Raw genomic sequence first — 16616 nt, forward strand, 5'->3', positions numbered from 1 at the left:
GAGTACAACTGAGGAGAAGTTCACGCCCAGTTGAGAAGGAATCACTTGACAGGATGCTTCATGCCACCGGACCACCGAGCTAATTAGTTAGCATCAGATTTATTTGTTCTAAACCAGGGCTGGGCAACATTGGTTTAAAAAATTTGGTGGCATCAAGCATATCACCATACTTGCTCACGGTGCGACGAAACAAAAACACACCAAATCCACAGCAAGTTAATGCATCACATAAATCAACAATAAAGCGCTAAAAATAACATAATAAATAGTCCAGGCGTACTTGTACCTTAGAGAATACTCAGATCTTGGACTAGAGCTGTCCTATCTAGTCTTTGAAGCTTGCTCAACCATTTTTTGCCCCACTTTTACTCATGTTTTAATTGTGTATAAACGAATGAATGTTGTATTTTAACGTATCTTTTACTCTGTTTACTTGTTTTTATTCAACTCCATTTTTCTGTAAAGTGTCTTTTAGTATTTTGAAAAGCGCTATACAAATAAAATGTATTATTATTATTATAAAACCTAATTCTTCCATCGCTATACCCTAGGGTGCTATGCAGGGGTCACCTAAACTCAGCAGGTAAACTTTGACTCATTACTGCCCATCCCGACACACACACTTGGATGCAATGCCTTAACGGCAGGAGTCTGTTTCAGTCTCATTACTGTACTTTCCCATCAGCACACATCTGAGCAGAGATGAAAAAAAGGGTGTTCGCTCAAAAGGGAACCAGTGGTTATTATCCCCAGGTCAGTGGGTTGCGCCCTGTATGTGCACAGTGCATGGGAATGGTGGCGCTTCCCCCGCTAAAGAAGCCATTAAAGCATGCCAGGATTTCAGAACCGTTTGTGTTTGGGACTCTTTGACTGGAAAAGAGTTTGAGATGCCGCAGAGCCGCACGGCAAGCGATGGTTTACATTCAGACTAAAGCGGTGCTCTTAAATCCTCCTACTCCAACTCAAGCTGACGTGTGAAAGACAAAATAGTGGAGGCGAGCATGTCTGCTAAGGATTATGTTCCCATACATCATAACGCTATTCTCCGAGTCTGTTTTCTTAAAACTAAGTAAAAAAAAGATGAGTTACATTATTTTGTCTTGGCGTCACTTGCAATCAATCAGGTCAGGTTTGCTTTAGAGACAGGATGATAATGGAAGAAGGCTTTGTACTTATGGTCCTCTAAGTATTTCACCTTGTGGCTCCCCTCAAGGAGAAACGGGAGAAAATGAGCTATGATTGACAGAAAGTCAATCACACAGATTCAGATGGCTTTGAAAAGCTGTCCTAGTAAATATCAGCACTTATAGAAAGAGATTTGGAAGTGAAATGTGGTCAAACCTGCAAAGAAACAAAAACATTATGTTGCTGTCCAAGGTGCTTTGTCACTTAATTATCAAGGAGGAAGGGAATTAGGTGTCAAACGTTTTGCTCCAGCACGAATTTCTCATCAAAACAAAGTAGTTATTCCTATATGAATATGAATATGAAGTCACAAGATGGAAATATCATTTTCCAACTCATTCAAACAAAAAAGTAATTAACTGCTAAAGATGCACTGACACATTGTGACAACCAATCCCATCACGGGAATGACTGTCACACACTATGAGGTTGTCATACCAGGAATTTTTAATACACATTTTAAGCCCCGCCTACTCTATATGTCATATATGTGAATCTATGAGTTGTGTGACAGCCCTGTGATTGACTGGCAACCAATCCGGTGTGTACCCCGCCTCCTGGACCCTAAACAGCTAAGATAGGCTCCCAAGATGGAGGACTGATGGATTATCATGATAACACTATGGCGTTATCATCATCGTAAAGGCATCTTAAGACCACATATATCTTATATAATGTATATGTACGTTCATTTGGTCGTCATACACCGTGGCGTTGTTATGATCAGCAAACACATCATAAGCTCAGCCTCCTGTCTATGTGATTTATATCATCTTATGAGTTACAGTATGTGACAATCAACCCCATCACAGGGATGGTCGTCACACACTATGGCGTTGTTATGATCAAGAAACACATCTTAAACCCAATCTACAGCATATATGATATTTATGAATATTATACATCATATTATTATATACAACTAACACCGGATCATCTCATATAAATCAACTTTTTTCCCAAATTTACTAATCTAATGTTGATAATGAGGATAAAATGGATGCACGTTTATAATAGTAGTTTGTAACACATATTTAATGGTCTCCAGGTTTCCAAAAATGTACATTTTAATGGCGTTATAACAGGAATATGCATCCCATAAGTCTGCTTCTGACCACCAGACAGGAGAAAAATACATAATTTGGTACACTCCTGAGTAGACATCATAAATAAAAGAAAAATGTCTTCCCTCGTTGGACATGGTATTGCCTCTGACCCCTTTATCTTTAATGTTGCATCTTTTTCCTGCTTTAGATATTATCTGCTGTGTGCTGCTGTCTGGTTCCACCATGCTGTAAATGTGTCCATTGTTTACGGATAGAATCCACATGGGTACAACGCTAACCTATCACTATGATATATGTTCATTTAAACAACAGCAGCAAGTTGCTTTTAATTAATGATGTCATTTTATATTATGAAACGTGTCCCGAATGCCCTCAGGATACGTTCCTGCAGCACCGATACTGTACCTGGACGTGAAATGGACATTTGACAGATTACCAGTGACATGCTTGGTTTCATGATGAAAGATGTCAAGATCATCATGTCTTCCAGGGCTTTTTGCCCAGGAAGGCATCTTCCTTCTGTACTCGTGTGGAGCAACACGGCATTGCCGTGTCCTCTTTTTTTTTAAAAGGTTCAATTGCATCTTCAACATTCACTACCATATTAGTCACATTCGGGACTTGAACATGAGAGCAGCTTGTTTAGAAAGACATTTCTAAATATTTTCCCGCCTCACTGCTCTTTCGTTTCTTGAATATTTGCGTGCTTCTGTGTTTACGTAACATTTGGACGCATCCCTATAAAAGCACGGCGCCGCCCCGACTGGATGCAGCAAAACATAGAAATGTCTGTGAAAATGACGAAGCAGTGATGGAATACAGCAATAAGCAGCCATAATACTACAGCGCTGGAGAAGAATTTGCATTTCTCACTATTATTCCGCCTGCTGGTGATGGATGCTTTTCATATAAGGAGTTGTCCTAAGGGGGCGGAGTAGTTCTCAAATCAGAGGCAGGAACTGTTTAGATTTTTAGACTTTTACGTCTCCAGCCCTTCATGCATCATTTTGTACGCCTGAGGCTCCTTCACTGCAGCCCGAGATTGATGTCTTCATGGCAACAACATCAAACATTTTGGGTGCCTGTCGGTTGGTCAGCATGCCGAACCGAATCAGCTCTCCGCCGGCCCGCTTCTGTTATTATGGGATCCATTTTCTACCGCTTATCCTCCCGAGGGTCGTGGGGGTGCTGGAGCCTATCACAGCTGTCCAGGTACAACATGGACTGGTGGCCAGCCAATCACAGGGCACATATAGACAAACAACCATTCACACTCACATTCATACCGATGGACTATTGGGAGTGGCTAATTAACCTAGCATGTTTTTGGAATGTGGGAGGAAACCGGAGTACCCGGAGAAAACCCACGCATGCACGGGGAGAACATGCAAACTCCACACAGAGATAGCCGAGGGTGGAATCGAACCCGGGTCTCCTAGCTGTGAGGCCTGCATGCTAACCACTTGTCCACCATGCAGTCGGATTGAAGTCATAATATAAAAAAAGATTATTTAAAAGGAAAATACTAAAGAGGAAAATACTAAATTCAGACAAAATGCTAAATACTAAATACATTTTTTCAACTTAAAATTTCTTTTTAATTTTTTTTAAACAAAGGTATGAAAAAAGAGCAAAGCTGAGATGCAGTATTTTCTTAAAATATTACAGTAAATGAAAAAATTGTAACGTTAAATATGAATCGTGACTCAAGAAAAAAGTTTGGAAACACTTTTTTAGCAATTTAACAACTTTTCCTCATTTTGAAAGATTTGATGGCATTAATCCCAAAAGATCTTTTATTAAGCTAAGTCTAACACGTCAACTTCCAAACATCGTCCCGCTTCCCGGAAAACGTGTCAGGCTTGCCGGTAACAAAAGTGCGTGGCAAGAAAAGGAACGATGCTTTGTTAGGTTCCGCTCTTTGTGTGCTGTAATTGTGCTGGCCAAGATGTGGCTTCAGAGAGCACCTCGGGTCAAGACCGGGTTGAGGAAAAGCCCAGGAAAATAATTAGCTCATATTGCCTCTCTGCCAGAAGACTGCACAGCAAAATAGGTCTGGGGGGGGTGTTATTGATCACCTCCCCCTGCCGTAGCGCTCACTCCAAGATCATCTGGAAGACAAACAAAGACGTCTAGTGTGATTGTGAATGCATTGAAGGACAAGCGGTAGCCACACTGATGTTGTCGTTTACGTCTTTAACCCCCCCGCCCCCCTCGCTCCATTCCAAACGAGACACTTTCAGGAGAGAAAGTGTGTGCAGCTTTGAAAAGAAAAGTTTTGGTGATTTATGGGACATTTCAATTCCACACCACAGAGTAGTTTCAGCGGCTTGCAGGCGACGCTCGATGCATACCAACGACTCGTGGCAACCCGACTTTTACAACTCATCCTCTTTCTTTCCCAGGCTTCGCCTTCAACAGTAGAAGTACTTTTTAAGCTCACTAAATACACTTGTGAAGGAGTAATGACTTTTTCTGGTAGTGTATCGAGTCGCTTGCAGTAATGTATGCTGGGTGGATGTTGATTACAAAACAGCGTGACATCGCCGTGGAGCTCATCCAGCTCTGATAAAAAATGATCTAATCACATAAACAAGATGATACACATTTGTCTGGGAAGTCAATAAAGCATCCTCACACAAGAGGCGGAGAGTAAATACGTTATAGACGACACACGCTAATAGCAAAACCTCATACGCAGCATTAAAATGATGATGATGGTCCTTCTGACGAACACAATTGCAAAGACTGGAACAATCAGGGACTTATTGACCGGGGACACCAAGGCCTGCACTTCAAGTAGACGATTGGCGGACATCAACTTCACGCTCTCAACTGGTTTGGCGGCAGGACCAACCCAATATGGCATGTTCTTCTCTAGCAGATATCTGCAGCTTCGTCGTGAAGTGTGAACTGTATATTATTATTATATTATTTAGCCCAGGGATGGGCAAACTTTTTGACTCGCGGGCTGCATTGATATGACAAAATTTACGGGGGGGGGCAGACTATATATTTTACACGTAACAGTCCACCTGGTATTATTGTATCTGTAAAATTGTCATGCAATCTGCTATTATTATTTATTATTTTATATTTATATTTAAATATTTTAAAAATAATAAAATATTATAACAATTACAATAAAATTAAAATAATAATTATTATATTATTATTATGCAAAATATGCAAATATAACAATAATAGTATATATAATTAATATAATAATTAGCATTAATATAATAATATAACAACCATAATAGTTCTAATAATAATTATAATAATCTAATAATAATCTAATAATAATCTAATAATAATCTAATAATAATAATAATATTACTAATATTATTATTATTATTATTATTATTATTATTATTATTATTATTATTATTATTATTATTATTATTATTATTATTATTATTATTATTATGTGCTTGTGTCCCTTTTCTCAGGAGCACTTTGTAAACAACAGACCATGTCAAAAAACAAAATTGATAAAACCATCAAAAGGTTGGCTCAGGCCATGATGCCAGGTTGTATGTTGAGTTTAAATGAAATACTTTGGAAAGATTGGGCGGGCCGTATTCAAACACTTGGCGGGCCGGATGTGGCCCCCGGGCTGTAGTTTGCCCACCCCTGATTTAGCCAGAACTCCTGTTCCAATTGCATTGCTAATGTATTGTTAAGACCACCAACCAGAACATAGAGGGAAGGCAGAAAGCGTTCGGCCACATCGATACTTTGAATGGAGAAAAACATCCGTCAAGTCACAAGGAATCCTGCAATCCACCGTCACACCAAACTCCCTCGGCTATAACGACATCAGAATAGATTTATTGACTTATGGCGCTCGTGTAACATTTCCACTGATTGCTTGTTGAGGTGGAGTAGCACAAAGCTACATTTAACAAGCAAGAACCGGACTCTTAATGTACTATGTACCAAGTATGTGCCGATACTTGGCGTGACTGACATGTCTGAGGACGTTATGTCTGACACGCTTTAAGCTGATGCTTAAATTTTTCCATAGACTTCCAAAATGTTTTCTCCACACCATTTCATCTAAAGTCTGCAATTCCATCAACTTGACATCATTATTTCTAACACACACACGAGGGGTGACCTGGTCAGGCTGTAAATCTCTCTTGCCTTATTACATGCTGGGATAGACTCCAGCTACCCGTGACCTTGTGGACAGGAGGCTAAGCCGATCTAGAAATGGCATTTCGGTGCATAAAGTGTACACAGATATGAACTGCTCCATCATTTAATAGGATGAAGCATTTCTTAGGCACCTCATAGCTTAACTCAGTGATGTCCAAAGTGCGGCACGGGGACCATTTGCTGAACGCAGTTTTTTTTTTTAAATGGCCCTCAGCACTTTTGAAAGAAAATGAAACAGGAAAAGTAACAAAATAACAGCAAATATGGAAGAAAAAAGGAAATTAAATTTTAAACTGAGATATCAGGAGGATGTAGTTATGCTAATAGGAGATAAACGTCATTTTAAAAAGACTATTTTAAGACTATTCGTAATATATTTTTGGGGGAAAGTCTGAAAATTAGGAGGAAAAATAATTCACAATAATAAATGTTTTTTAATATTACATTAAAAAAAGGAGAGAATATTAATAATAAGCTGTCAAGACAAAATTTGGACAGATTTATTTGATTGTTTGTTGTTGGTGCATCTATGAAATAGTATTAGTTGTGGGCCATGAAGAGGGTTATGGATGCTAAGGTGTGTGGGGGGGGCGGGGGCTCATGTTAAAAAAAAACACATCAAAGGCAAATATGATGCAAGAGGGGTTTTTCCTGAGGTGACGCCACGTTTTGGACTGTTTGCACGAAGGCACCAGATGTGCTTATGTCCACGACCTCATTTTCTATCTCTCGCGTGCTCACGGTTGCTAGGTTACAAAACCATCTTCTCACCGCTCCCCGTTCCTTTGGTGCGGGTTTAATTTTCCCCGCTAAGTGAGAGTCCTTGGCAAAAGCTCACTCAATTCCCAATGATCTGGCTCTTCCAAACTCCATCAGTTCATATTTCAATGGTTTACAAAGATTACAATCTCTGACTTCACCTTCTGATCCGTGAAGCGGAGGTGACACTGGCGAGCACCGGGATTATCACGCCGGACTATTTTTAAACCGCAAGTGCTGCTGAGCGCACAGCAGGAGGGTGAGGGTGCGTTCCCTCAAGGACATTTTCAGCTGACCTGACCTTCCTGCTATTTCATTTATTCATTTTTAAGCGCTTATCCTGTTCAAGATCAACGCTGGTTTGCAGCCTTTTCCAGCTGATCTGATCACCAGGGAAGCACAGGGCACACGTAAAGCCAGGAGGAGAACTGGCTTGCATCCTGATGCATCTTCCCCAAAACAGGAAGGAAAAAGAACATGTCTGCACATTTTGACTGTTAGCAAAATGCCAATACTGCACAGGGCCCGTAGATGAGGATACCATACTGCATGTTCATGGGAAAGCAGCAACCTCTCCGTGTTGCCTTTTTGCTATCTGCTTCTTTTGTATTCCTGCCCTTGGCTTCTTCTACTTTGTGCATTCCAGGAGTCAATTTTATCCATGATTCCGATCATATTTGTGTTTTGTAGGGGCGTCACGAGACACGTTCATGAGACCAGATGAACTATAACATTTTAACATTACTTAATGAAATGTACAATGAAAAATATAAACAATATATTCCATCAAGTAATATAATTTCTACTACGTTACACTTTTCTGCGCTCTGTAAGAGACTGTAGAGACTCTGTAGAGACTGTAATTCATGCTGTTCTATGGAACAAGCATGCTAAGGTGCTGAGACCGATGCACAGAGTGAACTCTCATCCTGCCTGTTCAGCATTGAGAGACAAAAACAGGCAAGAATGCACATTTGTCAAGAAGTTCTTCGATATAGGAAGAATAATGCTTAATAGTCTTCCACTTTTCCAAAGAAAAAAAAAAATTTTCATGCATTTCACAAACAATTTTTATCCATTTCACAAACATTTTTATCCATTTCACAAACAATTAAAATGAATCAGATGATTTTCAAAGAAGGATCTACATTTTTGCATGGAGGCCTACTAATGTCAGTCCTCCCAAACTCTTCATGTATTTAAATGAATACAAGAGGGTGCATTTACCTTGAACTTGAAGAAGTGATCCTTGATGTGAGAGTTCCCAAAGACACCATGTGGCAGCGAGACCCAACACAGACGTAACGGTTAGTGTTTGTTTTGGTTAGACACTAACAAAGGTTCCACTGCAAGACCTGGAAGACAGGGAAGTGTTTCTTTGCAAAGCGACATCACCAACTACTGGCCTGGCATGCTTACTGCAGTGCAAATGTCTGGATTTAGACTTATGGAACACATGTACTACTTGAAGTTGTGCAAATTTTGACAGTGTTCATATTGATTACTGTCAATGTGCACTTGCCTGAAATAACTGCAATATTTATCCGCTTCCTCTTTTTCTTCTTCTCTGCTTTTTAATTATGCATTACATGCACTCGAGTCAGTCCCTGCTCTTCTGCTTCATCACCAAGATGGAAATTACCGATAGAGGTTAGGCTGAGTGCAACACCTGGGTACTGCAGCTCGCCATACTTCTCAGTGTCAATGCATACAATGTTCGCTTACAATGCCGACATTGTTTGCACTCAATTTGAGCAAAGAGCAAACAAACACCAACTCCTATTCAGCAGGAAATATCCTCCAATGCCAGGAGGCAGAGACAACCTTTTAAACTGTTCCGCTGCTAATGAACTTCCTCAGTAAGAGTTCTCATAGGGAGATACTATCATTTGGAAGTAGATTCCCATTGAAATAATCGTGGTTAGCATCGTTAATCCGTTCCCATTCTCTTCAGAATATTACATTAACCGACAGTACAGTAGCCTCATTAAAACACAACACAAACGAGCTCAGCTCTATGTTGGTGAATGGGGGGGTCGGCGTTGGTAAGCAGTGTGGGACCCCCGTGGATCCTCCACAGGGGTCCATTGTGTTCTTCTGGTCGAGTCCTCCACGGGCAGGATGCTCAAAGCAAACAGCATTATCTGGGTGTTTACAGCACACATCTCCAGTGGAGCTTTAGCCCAAACACCAGATTCAGCCAAACATCCTTCCCAACTACTGTACTATACTAGGGAGGATCAGAACGGAAGTATGGATGCGTGTAGATAAATTCCAGGACCTACTGGAATAACCTCTGGAAGATCACAACGCTCAGGTTGGCTTCCAATTTGCAGGCCTCCGATTCGATTCAAGGTCATATTTAGTTTATTTTTAATCCACATCCCAAAGGTGCATAAAAACAGTTTTTGATACGTAAGTGTGTAATTCAGTGTTTTCTTGCTGCTGCACAGTTTGATGTAATAAATCCTTATGCATCCTAAACTGTTGGCTCGGAAATCTGGCATGGGATATGTTAGCAAACAGATGCTCCGTGGATCTTGCCAGAATGGGCGAAATGATACCACTCCTGTAAAAGAATATTGCTGACCAATATGAGAACATGTATGTTGTATTTCACAGTCAGAATTGGTTGGAATTTTGGCTTGAAAGAATTGATCGTATCCTCCAAAAATGAACCGGTAATTAAAAAAAAGACAAAGAACAAAGACACAAAATAATATGATATGTGCCACTTTAAGTAAATGTATACAAGAAAACCTTACAATAAATCAATAAATGTCAAAAAAGTAAATAATAAATAAGTCAATAAATGGCAGAATATTGTCAAAGATACTTGAAATGTGTGTAAAAACCACTAGGTGTCCCCAAAAACCACCCCAACTTTAAATTGTATCCTGTTTGTATTTTCAAATATAAGTTCCAGGACCAGAGAAGCTCCTAGAGACGTGTGACTGAAGGCGGACTGAAATACGCCGCAGGGTAAAAGCGTGTTTATCATTCACTAAGAGCTTCCTTGAGCCCAGTCATGATAAATGGAAGAAGGATCCAACATAAACACAACCGTGTCACCAACAAGAGGTCAACAGCATCCATGACCTGCCACCCCCCGCCCCCACCAGCAGAGGGGAGGATCTGCGTCATGCCTTCAGATATGATTCATCACATGAGGAAAGACATCTTCAGGCTACTAAGCGTACTTCTTTGTTTATCCTGCAGCTCTTTATTGGCCGCAGGATCGTTTTTTTCCACTATTCCCGCTATGAATGCCATAAATTTGATTATCGGGCTGATGGTGAGTTTATGGTGTCTGGTGTGTTTCATAAGTTGAGAAAGTGAGAACGATAAGCTCTTTAGGTTTGTCAGACGCAGACCGCTTGAGTTTCAGTCGGTAAATTTTGCATAATGCTCACATTAAAATTTAAAGTCTACTGAACAGCCACACTCATCTAGATTATCTTCATTTTTAGACATTTCTGCCCGCTGGCGTGACGATCAAGCGAATATCAAGAGTGAAAAATGAAAATGTCAGAAGAACATCAGTAGGCAGTGGTACCTCTGTTTGTAATTACTCATCCCTCGTTTATCACAGTTAATTGGTTCTAGACCTGACTGTGATAAGTGAATTTCAATTAAGCAGGATTCCTAATTTATAATTGGAATATAGAATTATATTATACATTAGAGCCCTCTAGGCATAAAATAACACCCCTATAGTCCCATTTACACTCCTATTAACCAATATAGTCAACATAACAAGAGAAAATAGGACAGTAAAATATTAAAAACAGCTACAAAAAAGGCCGCTAATTAATGGGACACACCTAGCTTGATTAAAACGCCTCCAACAAGGTTTTCATGCTGGAGAGCATGTAGCAACAGGCACATTTACTGTATCACAACATGTAATACTTAGAGTACTTTGTCGTATTTTGTCATTTTAAATATTAGTTCTAATATTAAAATATTGGTTAACATGCACGTCACATGATGTAAATGGAGAATATATTTGGAGGATAGGTGAGTCCCATCACATGCATTCTTCGCTGTCTCTTTTTAGCTGTTTTTATATCTTTAGAAGGACAAGAGATGTGTTTGTGTCTCATAAGGAATTGTAAATAACGGGCAACATTTCCCCAAAAAGTGTAGTTTTTCCTTTTTTTCCATGTGTAGTCGTGTTGCATTTGCTGTTCAATAATTCACAGAGCTGTTCGACTGAGTTGCGGAGGGCTTTTTGTGAACATTGTAAGTCCATTTAGCTGTCAGCTCTTGTTCAGTGGCAAAACACAAACTCTCACACCCACACGGAGTCCCGCGTGGATAGAGAAGCGCTCGTTTCGATTCATGTTTGACCCAATATTATCTGTACATTTCTATGCTGTGTATGAATGAATACCAGCCTGAATGCACCACGCCCCTGCTCACACCGCAGGAGGATGAAATCTACCTCTTTTTTTTTTTTTGCTGTTTTACACTTTTCAGCTTTATTGTCAAAATGATGCATTCACTGACACACCACATTGCAATTTAGACAATGTTGGTCATGGCTGTTCTCTAATTGCGCAACAGCCACCACGGTGCCTTTGCTGTGCACACACACACCACACACACACACACAAAGGCAGACCGGTCCATTAATGGGATCATATATGAAAAAAGCTGCAGGCTACTCGTGTATATTCCTCATCATACATAACGACCTTGATACGCCTAAACATGTGATGCCACCAGAGTACACACACACACATACACACATACACACACACTTCTCACACGCTACCACTGATGGATTTGTTTGAAGAGCTTACAGAGTGACAGTAAACATCATATTGTGTGGTATTTAGCGTGACATCTGTTTTGCTTGCTTTATGAGGCTTTTATGGGAGACAAGTGAAGTAGCCGCTGGATGTGCTTTGTCTCCGCGTTCTTAGTTGACTAAGGCGTTGGGATGTGAGACAATCATAAGATATATGTATTTGCATTATTATAATTTCTTTGGAAATAATTAGTCACTGGATCAGACTCTCAACATACTGTAAATAATATAATATATCATAATAAAGTAAATTCACTCGTCTCATTTTCATATTATGATGTCACCAGGCATCACGATATCGCCACGATACCCAACATCATAATCATTATTTACAGCGGGATATTGAACACTGCCTCCTACGAAATTAGACGGTTGAACCTCCACGTCTCCACTTTGCTGTTTGACTCTCAGCTGACCCTTCCTGGTTATGTAAAAGAAATCGCCTCCATCGCTTTTTTCCCCCTCTCCCTAAATCTCGAAGCAATCGAGACTTATTTTCATGGCGGCAGTGCTGCATCTTAATCCTTCGCCGCCCTCCTACATTCTAATCCGCCCCGTCCTGGAGCCCCGATGGGCCCGGTATGAGTGTGCAATACGAAGCAGCACTTGGCTCGCTCCAATAAATCAAGCACTTGGCATTCCTTGACTGGGAACGTCTCCACTTTCCGTGTGCCTTCATATAATAGGAACCGGTGAAGTCACAGGAAATCTTGTTTATGGAGACGGTTGAACTGGTGCATTGTGGGAGGTCACGCATGGTGCGGGCGGTGCGTGTCGCTCATGTGTGCTTTTGTTTGTGAAGCAGGTTGATGTATGTGAAGGGAGCACGCGTGTACAAATGTGGGCGTGTGCATAAACAGGAAGAGCCCGTGGAGGGAACTTGTCTTTTGAGTCGCAGCAGCAGGATGCGACGCCCGTCATAGAACAAGCGACATCGTGGAAAAGTGAAACCGACTTCTGAGGCTCAAAAGGCTCGTCATAGCAAGACAGGCAATACTTAATAATGGATGGTCTAATTTAAATATAAAAGTTTTGTCAAAGTTTCGCCCATTAGTGTCATGGTTTTTAAAGGCGCCATCTTGGCCTGATGGACCCAAATAAAAGGAACACAATCAATCGTAAATGCAGGACAAATTTGAATTCTATTTAATTTTACATTTAAAACGCCCTAATTTTGCATGTTGTCCTCATAAATGTCACTCAAAAGGAGTTAAATGAAATTATTGGAACAAACATATGAAGCAGTAACAGCATCATGTTCTTTTGTGCTTGCTTATTCTCCACGGCAATGACCCGCTTTCCGATGAAATGTATGACATCTCATCTCTGGCAGCATCTTTTTTTGAAGCATATACAGAAGGGCAATGTTGACATTTTCAATAGAGCAGCTGACATTTAAAAATAAAAAACAAAGTACAGAGTATAGAGTGAAAAATCCAAAAGCTGAAGTAAGATGATGACATTCGTGTGCATGTGACTTTGTTGCTGTTTTCTACGCCATGACTGAGTGCAGCTGTGTGATGAGCCGGGGAGTCCGACAGAGGAGGTTGCAGAGGTCACTGGGGGAAAGGACAAAGGAGGAGGGGAAGGCAAATACGTAAACAGTGAACGCAGCAAATTTGCTGATTTTTTTTTTTGTCCGAAACACAAATTTAATAAAGTTTATAAGGCATACGTAAGGTCATAAACCTGGATAGTGCTTCCTCGCTTTTCCTGCAGGGTTGGCAAACTTTGGCAATTGAAGAGAGACGAAGGGAGCTTTGAAGCTGAATCAGAACCGGTGATGACAACGGTCACTTTTATTGCAAATGTTGATTTGAAATCGGAGGGGGAACGCTAATATCAAGCTAGTTTTTGGAGGACTTGGAGGCTAGTTTTTAGAACTTGTGCTTGTGTGTGTGCTGTAAATGTGTTCCCATGTTTGGGGAGCTGAGTGAGGGGCGGACAGGAAGTGAAATCAGGGATTCAAAGGTGAGTTTTAGCTTGCTATAGCTAACATTAGCCCGTGTTGGGGATTATTGCGCCTGTTGTGAGCTCATTCCAACCTGCAAAAAAAGCCAGTTTTGGAGATGATGTCTGGTGCTTGTGTATCACCCGACATTACAGGACCATTACAGCGTAGAATACTACACCGTCATACAGTGAAGCGGCGAGACACTTTTCTATAGCATTCATGCTACATCTCTGCAGGTCACTGGTGTGTGTGAGTGACGGGAAGAAAAGCTCTGACTGAAGTCGTATGGTGCCACCTGTAAATCTCTACACTTTGAATTATTCTCCCCCCAAAAGTATCATCTCATATGATGTTTGGACACTCTTGGACCAAGGAGGAGAAGATAACCGAGCTGCTGTCGCATCGGCCAGCTCCTCCGCCGGTGCTCACGCAGCAGAAAAGTAGGAAGGAGGGTGGACTATAGTCCTAGAGTGGGAACTTGAAGATTGGGAGGATGTCCTGTTTGGGTCATGTGCTTCAGAGCGTTTTTTTTTTTGCTGTGGGAAACTGAGTGTTTGTGTGGGGTCAGCTTTGGCGACTTGTGAGAACCGACTTCTTCTGAGGGTCCACAGTTCATTTTGGACAGTTGGGACTTTCGAGTAAATCACTGAGGAGGGAGTTGAAGCGGACCACCGAGTTAGTACAAATGTACTGCGTGTGAAAGAAGGAAGACTTACCAGCGCTTGCGTATGACTGTTAGAATTCCGGAAGAAAAAGCAGTCAAAATATGTTGACCGTCATAATAAAGTTACTTTTGGTATTTAAACATTCCTCTTCATCAACATTTACAGTAAGCACAACATTTATCAAATATTCCACATGTGCAGATAAAAAAATATGTACTGTACAGACTGAACCTGAAACTGAAACCAGGAAAATACAACGAAATAGAGAGCATAATAGACAAAAATTTGCCCCTCGCACCCCCCCACATTGTGTGGGAACCTGCCCCACTATTTGAGGCACACTGGCGTAAGTCGACAAGACACTATTTACGCCCCGGATAAAAGGTAGTTTACTTAGAAAACCTGTTTACAACTTCATAACTAAGGTTTTTAACATTATTAGAGCCTTCTTGGTATGAAATAGCACCCCTATAGTCACATTTAAACTCATATTATCCAATATAGCAGACAGCAGAAAGTAAATATAAGACATTAAACATGTTCCCCGTTATTTATTTTAAATCTGAATGCTTATATGAATGATTATATTTACATTTTAGTTATAGCCCAAAATATGTACAGCTATGTTTATTTTTTTATAATAATGGGCCATATTCAACCACAAAACAACATGCTTTATTTTATTTTTTAAGATGACGGAGTGATGCTTTCAATGATGTTCCGCATCATTGTGTGAAGCCATCTCGTCAAGTTCTGGTCAGCAGAGTAGCTGCAGATTGAAAGTTGCATGGCACTTCCTTGTGCCGCTTTTGGTTAAAAACCACTGGGTCAACCCACTTCCCTGTATTCTTCTGTCAACTCTGGGAAAAAGCTTGAATATCCTTCCTGCCGCCAAGTGGCTGGCTACGGAGGAATCGTGGAAAACTATCCTTGAGGGAACCAACGCCGCTCCGTCCACCCCCGTAAACGGCGGTTCCTTCAATGTGCGTCTATAAACACGTCTCTGAAGAAACAAAAGCCCTGCGGTTCTTTCCTGGAGGTCTTGATGGAATAAATAGTGTCCGTGCGTTACCATGGGTTTGTTTAGATAGTAACTTATGATACTGGGATTGCATTGTACTCACCGAGTTTGTCGTTTCCGGCTTTGGTCCTGTGGGTCCAGCCATAGTGGATTAAAGTGGGTGTCGACAACAAAACCAACATCATTGAGCATCAGCCACCGCTGAGTTTATTTACACGATACCGTGGTAGTTTGGGGTCTTGGTATTGTTTTGTAGGTTTATACTAATGCGCTATCTATTTAGATGTCGGGATGTTTGCAAACGTCAGTATTGTTGATTTCATCAAAGAATAATGTCTCTGTTTGAATGCATGCACAAATTCCCGAATAAACACTCCCAAGAGTATCATGTTCCAATCTGAGACAATGTGGTTCCCAGAAGAAATGCTCCGTAGGACGGAAAAATGCACCCACTCCCAGTTCTAAAGGGATATTCATAAAAGAACAATTATTTTTTTTATGAATTTACAAGGTGATTTTTGTTTTTAAGGACTGCATGAACATCTAAGACCATGTCCTGCTGGTACCTTTCTACCTTTGAGGTGCTCAAAGCGACCACATTTACCTCCTGATTACACAGCATCGTACCCAAGGTCATAGATGGAACCAGCAACGTTCAGACTGGGAGATGACCACTCTTCCATTAGAGCCAGCTGGAACCACTTTCTTCTAAAACCTGGTCAGAGTCCACAAAAAGGCCTCTGTCGCTCAAATGTTGTTCACAAATCTTGGTGTTCCACATCACAAGTTTGTTATTAATTTATAAATTAATGCATGATTATTAGCAAATTTAATGCATTTTTAGCCGAAGTCCATAATTTTCAAGCATAAAAATGGCTAAATTAGTTAAACTAGGAATATAAAATCTGAATATATATATCAAAGATCTATTCTACACTGGTCTACAACAGTCAACACGCTTTCCAGAAAACTCTCCCAGTACTAA

The sequence above is a fragment of the Doryrhamphus excisus genome, linkage group LG5, assembly GCF_037039965.1.
Source record: "Doryrhamphus excisus strain RoL-2023G ecotype Guam linkage group LG5, RoL_Dexc_Guam_v1.1, whole genome shotgun sequence".
Taxonomy (NCBI): domain Eukaryota; kingdom Metazoa; phylum Chordata; class Actinopteri; order Syngnathiformes; family Syngnathidae; genus Doryrhamphus; species Doryrhamphus excisus.